An 11,911-nucleotide genomic window follows, 5' to 3' on the forward strand; every position below is an offset into this window, starting at 1 on the left:
ATTCCAACTCTATTTCCTTGCCCTGAAAAAGACTCCACTGAATACCAGCAAATCCCTGTGTGATAAATAAACTCAAGTCTTCTTCCCTGGAGGCCACGTTGGTTTTTAAGGTTTCAGGATTGTGGGGTGCATCTCAGCAGGAGTTAAGCTGAAAGCTGATAAAACCCTGACATCTAAGGGCCAGAACTGCAGCAGTGGAAATAGGGGCATTCCTTTTGACCTCAGCATCCCTGAAATGCTGTGGTTCATGTGTCTCTGCAAAATTCATCATGGAGCAATGATTTTTTTTACCCTTGTGGGGTTTAAGAAAGCCATAATTCTGAAAATCAGCATCAGAAAATAAGGGCGTGGAAAGGACTGGGAGCACCCAAAAGCCACATCCAAGAGGAAGATCTCAACCTGGCTAAATTGTAGCACAGCCTACAGCAGATCAGGTATGGTCTGGTGTCCCCAGAAGTCACAAACACGTGGAACAATGTGTTCACCTTCACCATGGAGAGTAGTAAATCCAGCTACTTCCCTTTTGTCCTGTTCCCCCATCATTGTCATCAGCTATTTCATAGGGAGATTGGTCCGGCCACTGCAGGACAATGGGGCTGGGCAAGGCAGGACTCTGTGATCCTGGAGGAGGAACTGGTGGCTTTTTTTAGCCCCAGGTGACAAACTCCTCCCTCCAGCAGTCTCCTGGGCCTATTGTCTTAGTTCCAGTGATGTTCACCCACCTCTCCTGGAGACACACACACAGAAGCACAAAGAGGAGCTCAGTTGCAATTCTTATTTAATTCGGCATCATAGAGCCATGGAATTCTTTGGGTTGGAAGGAACGCTTAAAAGTCCTCTAGGCAACTTCCCTGTCATGAGCAGGGACACCTTGCACTAGACCAAGTTTCTCAGAGCCCTGCCCAATCTGAATATATATCAACGCCTTAAGAAGTGCTGAGCTGAGAAATTACACATTTTTACTCCCTTTTATTGGATGCCATCAACTCGTTTTCAGTGGTCAGACAGGTCACCTGCAGTCTGGAAATCCCAGAGCTGGCCACAGCAGCTTCACAAACACTATTCTGTTGGAATTTTTTGCACTAAAATTGTTTTTTGTTTCTGGCACTGTGGGATTTATGAAGAGTAGAAATTCTCCAGAGTCCATCGTTTCTCTGAAGGCTTAACAGCCCCAGAATAAAATATGAATGTAGATTTATTCCACAGCAGGATTTCTCTTGCACCTAAATAAAAAAAGAATTTTGCTCAAATTTGTTGTTGCACTAAAGCCAGATTTGTCCTTGCAAAAGACAACATTAAAAGTACCCAGATTCTTTCCAAAGTAGAGTTTTATTTGATGTTTTTAATTTTGCAGAAGTCTTGCTGACACAGCAATGTCAGCGTGCAAAGTTCTGCAGGACCAAGTTAATGTTCTACTGAAATCCTTTGCTTCGGGGCTAATTCTTGAATGTCTACAAAATGTATACAAATGTCTAAACTAAATCCACAGGAGCTAATCCTCATTACACAACCTTGCAGTTAAAGTTGGAGCAGCAGCAGTGAAGGCATTGCAGTGGCAGCATTTGAGACCTGGTGACCTCTGTGAGATCCCTGTGGCTATTTATCCTTAAAAGCACAAAATCAGCTTTTACTAAGCACACCTATTTTTCATTTTTAATATTATTTTATTTAGTATATATTTTTCATTGGCCAGGGAAGCTGTGGTTGCCCCATCCCTGGAAGTGTTCAGGGACAAGGCTCTGACCGACCTGGTCTAGCAGAAGGTGTTGCTGCCCATGGCAAGGTTAGAACAAGGTGGTCTTTAAGGTTCCTTCCAACCCAAACCATTCCACGATTCCCTGATTTTTCCGTGCATTGTAACAACCACGAACACCACTAGATGTCACAACTGCTTCACTGTTCGACTGCTCACTCCTTAACAGCCTTGCCTGAAGAATTGCAAGTTTAACTGAGGAGCAAAACACAAAGACAACTAAGCAAAACCAAGGTTTTGTCCTCAGGAAGTGCAGGGTGCTTTAGGACATACCTTTCTCGAGAAAAAAGAAAAACACACACAAAAAAAAAGCGTTTCTCAAATTCTCAGATTTTGAGCATAAAAAGGCTCTGCAATTTGTTCAATATGAAGGAAATTAATGTGCAGGACCACCCTGACCCTTTGAAACCACAGCAAAAAGCTGGTGGGAAGAAGTTTGATGTGGGACACAGAAAGCAAAGTGACCACAGATATTATTTTTGCTTTTATTCTGATAATTTCAGTGCTGGAAGTGACTTTCCTGCACTTTCCCTAGTTATAACATATGGCATTTGTGTTGTCACTGAGGTTGTTGATGCTTGATGGTCCTGGAACACACAAGCACCCACCCACCTCCTCCTACTGAAATAGTGAAGAAATAGCAATAACATCAACTAAACTTAATTAGGCCAAACTCGAGGTGTTTTCTGTTGCAGGAGCTAATTTTAGGTGCCAAACTGCCACAGAGGCTGGCTATATCTCTGCCCTATTTTAGCAGCTCGTGGCAGAGCAGCAAATGATTGGAAGGTGAAGGAGTGAGCACAGTTGCTTCAGCCCATGTGAAGGTCAGGGAAGAATATTCTTCCTCTGTTCCCAAGGCAATCTGATTTCTGTCCCTGCTGGTGTTATCCATAGGAACCTGTTAATCCTCAGGACTTGGCACTGAGGTTGCCACAAAAGAAAAAGACGCTATTTTTGGAGGGAGGTTCAAACTAATTATCTCCCACAGGCTTTTAGGGAGTTTTTCTCCCTCCCCTAAACACAATGTAGTCAGTGCACCAGCCTGTGCTATCATTGTGTGCATGAAAATAATAGCAAAACTGAAGATAATTAATTCATTTATTCACTCTCTCATGACCAGTAATTGCTCCTGTGGATTCCTTTCTCACTCCAGTGACAATTATTGCAAACAAAACCAAAACTGAATTCCTGTGAAATTGCTGTTAAAGCATTCCCTGAAGATGAAAAACAAACAAATAAACAAAAAAAAAAACAAACAAACAAACCACCAAACCTAAAACTAATAAAAAAGTACAAAGAAAAAGAAAGCAAAAGTGATTGTCAGAACAACAGCACCTTACAAGAAGCAGTGTACATCTTGGTGGGGATGTTCTCACTGTGCTGAATTGTGAAACAACATCTTTGTGAGGGGAAGAGAAAGGGTAGACACTGATCTCTGCCCTGTGCCTGGGGACAGTGACAGGACTGAGGGAATGGCCCGAAGCTGTGTCAGGGGAGGTTCAGGCTGGATATCAGGAAAAGGTTCTTCCCCCAGAGGTGTCTGGGCACTGAACAGGCTCCCCAGGGCAGGGGTCACAGCCCCAGCCTGACAGAGCTCCAGGAGTGTTTGGACAATGCTCTGGGCACAGGGTGGGACTCTTGGGGATGGGGCTGGGCAGGACCAGGAGCTGGACTGGATGATCCTTGTGGGTCCCTTCCAACTCAGCTTATTCTGTGATGCTGTGAAGAACCTGGTTTAACTTAATCCCTAAAATGGATATGAAATGGGAAAGTCCAGGAACTTCAGCTAAATTAGTTCACATCTGAACTGTCCTCTAAAAGCTGAGTGCATTTAATGGGAAAACAGATTTTAAATCCCACAGAAAATAAATGGCAGTTTTACTCTGAGTGAGCTTTGAATCAGACCTGCAGTGGGTTCCAGAGGAAACCCACTGGAGGTGCTCCCATCTCTCTGGGGATGTCCCATCACAGGGCATTGGAAGCACAGGCAGGAGCTTGCTTTTCCTGAGCAAGGGGCATTTTTCGGTTCAGTGGCGTTTCTGCTTGGTTACACCACTTCAGTGTGTACCACAGAGGAGTGTTAGCTGTCTGCTCTCACACTCCACTGAAACACCCAGGCACATTTACCCTCAAACTGAAATATTTGCAGTATTTAGATTCACTAGGATTATTGACAGGTTTAGAATGAGACAAGCTCAAGTCCTGTAGGAGACCACAGCAAACTACCACTCACACACCTGTGTATGCCAAAATACAATTTTGATTAGACTGACCTGTGCAAGACAAGAAATATTTGAAAGATGAGGTTTTAAATGGCTGATTCTGGCTGTGCTTCCTCCGTGTTGGGGTGGACTGCAGAGGAAGAGGTGGACCACAGAGCAGGGGGTGGACCATGGGTTAGGACCCACATGTCTCCCCTGTGACAGGAGCCCAGAGTGGCACAAAGGTGTCTGAACTGCCTCAGGCTTGGGCAGAGGGTTCCCAGCCTGTCTGCATTCACCTAATTTGCATGACTTGCCCATCACAAGATTATTTATTACAGTGGCTTTAGTCAAATTCCTCTTCCTCACTTTAAAGCTGTGCTTTGTCCATCTGACTTCAGATGCAGCCTAAAACCAACTGAGGCAAATGAGTCTGTCCAAGCTGACAGGCTTTGCTAAGTGAGCATCTCTGCTGGACTCAGTGGTGCTTTCTTTTGAGATAACACCAGATCACAGCTCATCACCCAAGCCTGATGTCAACTCCCTTCATGACTGGAGGGAAGAGAAACTTGGCCCGTAATTTGCCCTGGAAGAAAAGAGAGACATTTTTTCACCCTCCCAACACCCCCCATTCTCAATATGCAACCCGGTTTTTTCTAAATCAATCTAACAAATTCTAAATGAAAACATTAATCACAGCTACGGATATAGCCCCTCCTCTGCCCCACATCAGCCTGGGAAGCACCCTGTGAGATCCAGGTAGGCTTCCTCCCTTTGGTGAACTTCCCAAGCTGTGCCAATTGGACCAGCCCACCCTCAGGGCTTGGAGCTGTATCAGAGATGCCTCAGGTGATCATCCTCAAGACACCAAAAGTTCCTTGTTGCCTTGACTCTTTGGACTGACCTCCCTATGCATTGCATATGCTTCTCTGAGGACGCCTTGCCTGTTTCCAGAAAAACAGGATGGTTTCAAACCATCTGTTTATCACCAGGGGTGACAATTACTATTGCTAGGTGAAAATTGAGAGTTCTCATCTCTTTTGTCTTCTTGGAACTCCACTGCAAAACAAACAGCCCCATGGCTGGTCAGGTTTGGTCACAACCCAGAAATTCTCTTTAGCAACCTGGCTGCTGGAACCTGAGTGCATTAAATCTGATCTTTGTAGGTGATGAAGACAATGACAGGGCTGATACTGGATTTAGGGGGTGACTGGCTGCCTGGCAAGCAGCCCCATCCCCAGCACAGCCACTTTCACCATCCCTGTGATGGGGAAGTAAACAACACAAATTTGAGTGTGTTGGCTTCGTCTCACTCTCCAAAAATCACCTGTCATGTTTCTGCAGTGACCTGGCTGGTTCCCAGAAAGCATCCCCCATTCTCACACATGGAACCCACAAAGATTTCAGCACGTGAATCTCCATATCCTTCCCCTGATCATACCTTTGCGAAGAACAAGCCAGTGGATGTGTCCCATCAGGGATCTTTCTGTGAAACACCTTGATTTTTAAAACTGCATTTCACTCAATCTTTCAAAACATCTTTCCTCTCCATCTGTGAATCCATCTGCAGCTGACAGTGCTTTCTGGCTCATCAGCTCCACCCACTTCACTGGAGCTGTTCCTGCTTGGTGTGGAGGTGAGGAGCTCTCACCGTGAGTTGTCACCCTCTGATCAGTGGAAGCCTTTTACTACATCATGTTTTCCTAGCAAGTAAGCAACAACTTGGGCCAACATGAGCTACTCTGTATACGTGAATAGATCTGAAAAAATCTCTCTGCATCCTCCACTGAATATTCTGAATTCAGGAAAATCTGGTAGCCATCCTTTCCACTTCCACACATCCCTCCTAGAATCTCATTTTCTGCTCTAAACAATGCAACACTTTGCTAAAGTGGTATTGTAGTTCTCTGGTGTTGAGAGACTGGTTGGCAGGAGGGGATGTGGGTTGCCTTTTTTCTGGGATGAGCACACCCAGGAGGTGAGGGGTCCTGCCTAAAATAGAAGGGGTGAATCCATTTGGCTCTTCCCATAGGGCTCTAGGTTTGTCCAAGCTCGTGTAGCTTTTGAGTGAGAAGTTATGTGAGATAAATCCTACTGCTGATGTAGGAAAACTAGGAGTAAGTTGTTCCTGGTCCTGCTCTATCCATGTTTGATCAGCAAAATGGCTGCAGAGATGGATCAATAGACAAATAAATGAATTATAGCAGAAAATATTTATCTGTGCTTGGCCAGCCATCTGGATAAATAGCGATATTGATCCTGTAAATAATGATATCCCTGAAATACCTCAAGCAATAAATACAGGTTTTAGGGCATGAATTTCTCCACTGAACTTTTCTTGAGGAAAGCATCCATGCACTACAGAGTAACAACAACATGTGGATTCTCTGTCTCACATTGATTTTTATCTTATGTATTTCTCTTAAATTAGTCAAATGAAGATTAAAAAAGGTATCAGGCTTTTTTCCTGTCTCATTTACTGAATATTCAGTTTGGAGCCCTGAGTATTATTTAATCGAGAAATGTTTGAGTCTTCTAAGCATTCATTGACCAAAGAAAGCTTATTTTCCCCTTTATAACCAAAATGTCCCCAAACTGGATGACTGAAATCAGCTTCAAGAGCTCACATTAGGCACTGAGTGACCACACCACTTTCAGGCAGCTTAGAGTAAGAGCCGAGTTAAAACCCAGAACACCATTTTTAAAATGATGTCCCCTGTGTGAGATGCCTCCAAGAAGGCTTGAAGAGAAATAAAGGCCCAAGGCCAAGTCAGATCAGGCCCAAGTCCTGATGCAGAGGGATGCCGAAGTCCGGAGCGAGGGTCTGGGTGGTGCTGGGCACGGGGGGCTCAGAGGGGACAGCAGGGGCTGTCCTGTGCTGGACACAGCCAGCCCCAGGTGGTTCTGTGCTTGCTGCAGGTGCTGGGGTGTCCCTTTGTGACAGAGGCTCTTTGTGGCACAGCGGCTGTGCTGTGCCCGGAGGCCACTGTGACCTGGGGGGTTTTTGAGGCACAGAGGCCGGGGTGCCACTGCCCAAGAGAACCTTTCTCGAGGCAGCAGCTGCCTGAGAACCTCTGTGGGAAAGCATGACACAGACACCCGAGGGCGAGTCCCAAAACCTTGAGGTGAATCCCAAATCCTCGCCCACCCAGGAGCTGCTGAGCCTGAGGAGGCAAAGGATGAGCAATGGGGCAGGAAAGAGAGGCTGGTGATGGGACAAAGCCCTGCCACGACAGCCCCCTCCACCCCACGCCTCCTCTGTCCCACAGATGGACTCGAAGCAGCCGCCGGTGGACCACAGGCAGCCACAGAAGGAGAAGCACTGCCCAAATGCTGCTCCTGAGGCACAAGAGGCAGCAAAGGCAGCAGCCCTGGGCGAGCAGGTGCCCTCAGCAGGGGCACAGAGTCGTGTGCCACCCCTGCAGAGCCCCTGCTCTCCCCCAGGCCCCTCGTGCGCCCAAACCCTCAGTGGGCAGCGGTCAGTGCTGGCAGCACCAGAGCCCAGGGAGGGGGCCTGGGCCAGCAAGGAGGAAAAGAGGGAAGCCTGCCATCCCCTTGAGCCCTGCCGGGGAGAAAACCACATGGAACAAGAGCTTTCCCAAGGGGAAGTCAGCAGAATCCTGGAGCTGTCCCAAGGGGAAAACAACAGCGACAAAACAACATTGCATGAAAACTGGAGGAGCATCACAATCCGGACTATCTGGCTCAACCCCAAGTACCCGGAGCTCTTGCGGGATCCCCTCCAGGAGCAGGCAAAGGCAGCAGCTCCTTCTGCCTCAGATGAGCAGGTGCCAGCATCAGGGACGCAGAGCCCTGCCCAGGACAGCCCCTGCTGCTGTCCCTGTTCCCCAGGGACCCAGCTGGCAGCCCAGCCCCTCAGTGACCTGCAGGGTGTCCACAGGCAGCCCTCCAGCCCCAGGCGGGCTCTGCAGGCGCTGTGCACCCTGCTCTGGTGCTCCTGCATGGAGGTGCAGCTGGATGATTAGCACCCGCTGGCAGACTAATTCAAATCAGTTCACCTGGGGAAGTTCAGATGTCAATAAATATTTCCTGTATTTCCAAAGAGCTCAGGAGAACCGTCACTGTCCTTCGTTAGTGCACGGAGGCTCAAAGCAACCAACACTTTTCCTGCAGGAGGACATGCCAATAAAAGATGCTGATTTGCCAGCACTGCTCAGGGACCCAGATGGGTTCCAGCAGTAGCAGATATTTGAAAATCAGTGTTTTCATGGTTGTGGTGGCCAAGATGACCACCTCACCCACGAGAGCCTCTCTGGGAACACGTAGCAGAGCACAGAGGGCACCTCTCCACATTAGCTCCCCAAGGTCCTCTGCCAAGAAGTTGTCATCCAGGTGTCTTGGGTATCTCCTGGACCTGTCTTTTCCCAGTTAACATCTGGCCACTGGAATTGCCCCACAAGGACAAGGGTGGTTGGGTTGCTAGTGTCCTGAGGGTCCTTAAAGAATAACTCCAATAGGCTATGTCCTGACTGGGTCCCAAGATGCCAGTGAACAATATCCTCTGACTGGTGCCCAGAATTCTGGGCACTTGGGGTGAAGAAATGTCACTTTGAGATAAAGGAGCTTGGATGAAATATTCCCTGCTGACCTGGCATATGGCAGATGTAATCAACTTTACTGTCAGTTCACTGTCTCTAGAACATCCATGATTTTTAAGTGTCAGGTATTAGATTTACTCCAGGGAAAAAAATCCCAGCTAAGTAACCAGAGGGGTTTTCCTCTTCACAACTCAACATAGGCCAAGCTCATCTGTGGAGAGGAAACATGGAACTGTGCCTGCCTGGGAGCCTAAAAACAGTTCCATCTGATTTTCAGAAAAAAAATAAATAAATAAAAAACAACAAACAAACAAACAAACAAACAAACAAACAAACAAACTACCTTTTCTATATTTTATACAGGACCCAAAACTGATTTAGTTGAAAAACAGAAAAGCCAAGAAATTTTCCAGGAAGGCTGGATTAAATGATACTGAACCTCTGTGTAATGTTTTGATGTGATTGTGACTGTCACATGTGGAAAACGGTACAATCCAGTGAGCAGAGATTTTTTCTAAAGATTCTACAGCTAAGGATGTTCAATTTGCTAAAGGATTCTTGCTGACTTGCTTTAAAAGTGATAAAAAGCTCTTGGCCAGCCTTGCTGGTGCTGAGGCAATGGTGTTGATGAGGCAGAACATCCCAGGAACTGGAAATGAAGTCCATTGGGCATTTGTAGGCATCAGAGATACAAATTACAGCAAAGCAACTCCTTGAGCAGCTTCCAAGGGTCAGATGAGGGAGCAATAATGGCCTTGGGCTGCTGGGGAGCCTCTGGAAGGAGGCTGGAGAAGGCTATTGGTAGCCAGGGCTATCACAGCATCAAATCCACAGGAAAACCCACAAAGCAGCAAATCCACAGAGCCCAAGGAAGAACACTTAGTCCAGCCCCCAAAGCCCCAGCCAGGGTCAGCACGTGCTGCTTGAGCTCTCAAATAATGATGAAAGAAGCATTTATATCATAAATGATAAACCACAGCCCACAGATGACCTGCAGAGAAACCTGCAAGTACCCTGTCCAAAATGTGGTGGTCTATGGTAAAGAGACTGGGTTTTTCCAAGGTGCTCAATTGCAGTGGATCATACCCTGAAAACCCTCTCAGTAGAAAGTGTGATTATCTGCTCGCTCTTCAATTAGACAAGATTTTGGTCTATGTTACTGATGAGCTGTTGGATTTGACCCTTCACTGATCTGGTCCAGCCCTCACTAAATTATATATAAAAGTAAAAGAAAGAATTACAATCTCCTCTTCAAAAAATAATACTCATTTAAGGGTTAGAGGAAGGCAAGACTGTCTTCTTTTTTTTTTTTTTATTTCCAGCAATAAATTAAGATAGTAAGAAGAGCATCCCAGTGTACCATTTAGATTTACAGTGGGGTTTTTCAATTTCATTTGTCATTGCCAAATACATTACATTGGGATTAAACTGTACAGGTTATTAAACACTGATTACGAGAAGACAGAGTGCTGTGGCAGGCAAATAAAACTTACAAGTTACTGAAATTAAGGCTTTGAAAGTGTTTTAAGGGAATTAATGTTTAATTAGAGATTTTGATCCATAAGGCATTCTAGTAATAGCTTCAATAGGAGATTACACAAACCTGTGAGACATTTATAAGTAGAAAGGGTACTTGATGTAGTATTTTCTTCAATTAATCCTGTGCTGGAAGGCCACCACGAGGGAATTTAGAGTTTGGAGCACAATAAAAAAGACCATTCCAGTGAGCAGGCACTTCAGCTTCTGTGAGGGTTTTTTGCATTATCAAATTCATGTGCATGTATTTTTAACAATATAGCATGAGATGAACTTTGAATTTAGTGTGATTAAGAATATTTCTAACTCAACAACCCCAAGTGCACTTGGATATTGAAGTGTTGGGAGGTTTATACATCTGAGGTATTTGGCTTAATAGTCACTTTTTTTCTTCTGCTGAATTTCATCTTTCTGTTACTGACTTCCAGAAACAACATAAATCATCAAAAGCATTTTGCTTTCCAACATGATTGATGGTTTTATCTTTCACTCAGACATTCTTGTACAAAATCTTCTGTTTTCAGTAAAAAAATGGTTTATGTAATTTCCTGTAGTCAAACCAAGTGACTGATCCTTCACTGTTTTGTTCACTACATTTAATGTTGATGGTCTGACATGATTTTCACAAGGCCAGAAGTGTCATTAAGGAAGGGCAAGAGGTGTTTGTGTCGGTAGTTGTAAAAATACACACAGAAAAGTCTCATGCTCTGAAATAAACCTCCTGGTCCCAGCTACCAAGGTTCTGGAGTTACAGGGATGATAAAACTCCCATTAAAGTTACTGGAAGGGGAAATGAATAAACTTCAGAAGTTTTGAGTACAAAAACCTGGCAGTTTTAGGTCTTTAAGTTCATCTTTAATCTGAAATGCATCACCTTTCTGCTGATGTACTGAATGAAATAAAGCTGCAAAGACATTTTTGAGGATTCAAATGGCTTGATAAGTTTGAAAAATCACTTTGAAAATGAGGGCATCTTTCCTTTCCCTCCTCTTTTCCTGGTGCAGCTGGACCACAGTGGCACTACACAATTTTTTCTTAAGTCCACACAGTTAAAAAATGGATCTGGCTTTATGTTTGAAAGATATTAATACATATTACAGTTTACTAATATTCCTCACAGCTAATTTTTATCACTGGTTATGCCATGCTGGATTTCTCCTCATCATTTTAGCTGTAATTGTTTGGTTTAATACCCAGAGCACACATCCTCTGTGCTGCCTTCTTAATTATTTTCACCTCTTTTTATGTCACATTTCTCAGATCAGTAATTATGTCAGATCATAAACCCCATCCTACACTGACTATAATAACTTGACAAATAGTAATACTTTCTATATAATATGGAACAAGGTGACTTGGTTTAACAAAACATGTAATTTCTTTCTAGTTAGTTTAATTAATTTATCTTAATTATTTAACCGAGTAACCATAGGTTAATTAAATTGAATCTGATGCACTCTCTTACTATACTTAGATTCCCTTTTTTTTTTTCTCTCCTGAATGGGACTAGTGTTTCATTATCTCTGTTGCTCATTAATTTTAGTGCTGCTGTTGCTCTTGAAACGTTTCTTTCCTCCAGGGCCAAGTTAATCCATAATTCAGTGCTAATGGTAAATCTCCATGCATTACCCACCACACACAACCCAAAAGGCAACAGGGGGCAGGGCTGGATGACATCAGGTAACAGAACACACTGCAGGAATGCACCCTAAATAGCCACAACCAGCCTGCCTTGGGTGTAAAAGGACACCTCCTTCCACCTGCTTTTGATACCATTTTTTTTCCCAATGCCATCTTCTAAAAATATATCCCTGCTTTTCATCCTAGGGTGCAATGGAGCAGGGTGGGACAGAATGGGCAGC

This window comes from Cinclus cinclus, chromosome 5 (assembly GCF_963662255.1).
Source record: "Cinclus cinclus chromosome 5, bCinCin1.1, whole genome shotgun sequence".
Taxonomy (NCBI): Eukaryota; Metazoa; Chordata; class Aves; order Passeriformes; family Cinclidae; genus Cinclus; species Cinclus cinclus.